The sequence below is a fragment of the Chinchilla lanigera genome, unplaced genomic scaffold (genome assembly GCF_000276665.1).
Source record: "Chinchilla lanigera isolate Chin_1 unplaced genomic scaffold, ChiLan1.0 scaffold00009, whole genome shotgun sequence".
In the NCBI taxonomy this organism is placed as follows: Eukaryota; Metazoa; Chordata; class Mammalia; order Rodentia; family Chinchillidae; genus Chinchilla; species Chinchilla lanigera.
The window spans coordinates 16,272,143-16,275,422 of NW_004955410.1; the positions used below are offsets into that span (position 1 = coordinate 16,272,143).

General features: G+C 45.4%; 1 pseudogene; it reads right to left on the reverse strand.

Moving 5' to 3' along the window:
• Positions 1-284: 284 nt before the first annotated feature.
• On the reverse strand, positions 285-1,827 carry LOC102016456 (annotated as a pseudogene).
• Between the last annotated feature and the right edge of the window lie 1,453 nt (positions 1,828-3,280).

The following is a 3,280-nucleotide window of genomic DNA, read 5'->3' on the forward strand; positions in this document are numbered from 1 at the left end:
TTTAGGACAAGCATATTCAGGGCCATGGTTGGCGACTTCCTAAGCCTTGTTAGATTCCCCTGGAAACTGTTCATCCTGGTGTCTTCCACCTTGAAATGCGTGAGATTATGTAAATTATGCTAATCAATCTGGGTTTGCTAATTTTTTAGACAGCTGCTGCTTTGTTTTAATGAACACTTTTATTTTTTACTTAATAGATTGTCACAAACTTCTCCCTCCCTCCAACTGGAGTTTCATTTTGTTTCCATGCTGAATAATGAACAGCGACAAAGCCCATTAGAATAAGCTCCTTCAAACGCAGCTCACTTTCTTTTTTTAACAGGCAACTATAGATGCATTCTAGAATGCACAATGATTTAGTCACTAAGAAACTTAAATGGCAACTTGCAGAATGCAGTCAAGTCCAGGGTGCAGTAAACTTCAGCTGAGATGTAGTATAAGGGCTACTGATGCTGCGTCCTTTGGCCACCAGCTAAATCTTGATGTGGAGGGAAGTTTTAGCTAATGCCAAGAGGAGATGCAGAAAAGACTGTTTTGTCCTAGGGGCTGTGCACAGGAACCAAAAGGCAGGAAAGCACTAAGCACTGCTGAGAGCATCCACCCCAGGAGGACTTCACCTTCTAGGAGCCCTAAACTGGCCCCACCTCCAGTGCTCACATGGCTGACTTTATCCTCTGTGTCCCATTTGGCACAGCAAGTAGCAGTGTCTCCACCCCCTGTGATGGTGATGCAGCCCCTGGAAGTGGCTTTCACCACCTCAGCCAGGAGGGCTTTGGTTCCCCAGGCAAAAGCTTCCCATTCAAATACCCCCACAGGTCCATTCCACACAACCTGCTTAGCACAACCAACAGCCTCAGCGTACTTCTTGCTGCTCTCACAATCACAGTCCAGGCCCGTCCATCCAGCAGTATGCCAGAGGCCACAGTGGCTTGGCCAGTCTTGGCATTCTCATCAAACGTGTCAGCAGGGACGACGTCAACAGGCAAGGTAATCTTCACACCATTCTTCTCAGCTTTGGACGTCAGGTCTTGAACAGTCTTGGCTCCTTCTTCATCAAACAGAGAAGTGCCCATCTCCATGCTGTTGAGCACCTTAAGGAAGGTAAAAGCCATTCCACCACCAATAATCATCTCACTGCCTTTGTCCACCATATTATTGATCAGCTGGATCTTATCTGCAGCTTTAGCTCCGCCCAAGATGGCCAGGAAGGGTCGCTCTGGGTTCTCCAAGGCCTTAGCAAAATAGTTCAGCTCCTTCTTCATCAACAATCCCCCAGCCTTCTGTGGCAGATGACTCCCACCATAGAGCTGTGAGCTCGGTGTTCGGTGCCCGAAAGCATCACTGACATAGACATCCGCCAGCTTGGAAAGTGAAGCTCTGAAAGCTTCTATTTTGGCTGGTTCAGCTTCAACCTTGTTCCCAGAAGCATCTTTTCTCTTCCCTTCCTCCTCCACATGAAAGCGAAGGTTCTCCAGCAGGATGACAGACCCAACTGATGGGTCAGAGCAGGCTTTCTCTACTTCCGGGCCCACACAGCCCTTCAAGAAGAGAACACCTTGCCCAGCCGAGATGTGAGTTCTACAGCAACCGGCTGTGAGGAGTACTTGTCAGGCACTGGGACACCATCAGGCTGGCCCAGATGGCTCATAAGGACAGCTGAGTTGGCTCCATTGTCCAAGCAGAATTTGATGCTTGGGACAGCAGCCTTGATTCTTTGGTTGTTTGTTATCTGGTTGTTCTTCATAGAACAATGCAATCCATTCTCATAACGACTCGCTTCCCCTTTGCTTCCAGCTTGTCCAGAGTCAACTTGTTGGAAAGCAACATATTGGTAATAGAGCGGAGGCGAGAAGCCGGGAACTCAGACAGAGGGTGGCAACGTGTCTGTAGAGCACTGGGGACGCGTGCAGAGTCCAGACGCTCCTTAAATGATTAAAATATCTGTATGCTGAGCTGAGAAGAGATTGACCCACATTTTACAGCCACAAAGTGTACAACGTGAAAGCAAAATTTAGTTTTGCCTGTAGTTACCTATTATTGGGCATCCGTAGGCCCAAGTGAAGAGTTAGGGTTCATAGCAAAAATGGCCTCTAAGTCTCTGACTGTCCCAAGAGAAACACAAATCTTGATTTTAATGGGCAGCAGGTAAGGGCCTAGGGTTCTGCCTCTTTCTCTATTCCTGTAGTCACCCCTATGTTAAGATTTTTGAACAAATCAAATGGGCTGTGTTTATCTACTGCAGAGAGCAGAAGGTCCCTGTGCTTATCTACTGCACAGAGCAGTTTACTGTGTAGGTGGAGGTCTCCACTTAGTCTGTTGTGAGACTTGAAGTTTTTCTAACCCCTCACCAATGGTCTGAACTTTATGTGAGCCCGGGACCTTATCAGCACACTATGTTACATTTTCTTGAGCTGAAGTTTGAAACCACAAGCTTATGGGGATCTTAGCTATAACTAAATAAGAAAGTAAAAAAAAACCACATCTTCTTTTCTTGCAAGCCTGTCTCCAGCTTGCTAGTGACTAACTTTCTGCCTAACATGATGGCAGGGTCACTACGTGGTGGAAGACGCTGGAAGTTTGGGTCTGGAACTCAGTCTCCAGGACGGAAGCAGTGTCAGAAGCGTGAACATGGGCTTTAGGCGCAAAATGTAGTGAGATGGTAAAACAAAAAAGCAATCAAGACAAATAGTATTTTAATGCAGTGTTTCACAAAAATATCAACATTATTGCAAAAAGGATGAGCCAAATATAGAAAATTTTAAGTAAAGGCAGGATCAGTGCATTTCTTTCGCCTCAGCCTCTGCTATCATTCTGTACTAACACTGTTAAACAATACTTATCTTAAATCCAGAACATTAGTTCTCATACATTTTTTTTCCGTAGAGGGAGGAAAAAGAACACATGATTTCAGTCTACCAATAAGGAAAACAAGGCATCTCAGCTCAGTGACAATGTAAAAACTACATTTTGTGGTGCTGCATGGGCCACGCCAGATCTTTAGGTCTTAGGAAGAAAATACATAAAGAATGCTTAGGTGAAGAAAGCTTGGCAACATACCTTGGATTGAGAGAATAAAGCCAGCAAGTGCCTTAGAATTAAGCAAGTGGGTCTGAATTCCCCTTTGGGTGCTTTCCCAGCTGGGTGGTTTGCGGTGAATTCACAGGCTCAGTTTCCTTGTCTGTAGGAAGATGAGGTTTATCATACCCACTTTTTGTTGTTTTGGTTAGGAGAGAAAAATGTAGGTTGTGAAACTTCTCAGTCAGCTTTTCAACCTATTACA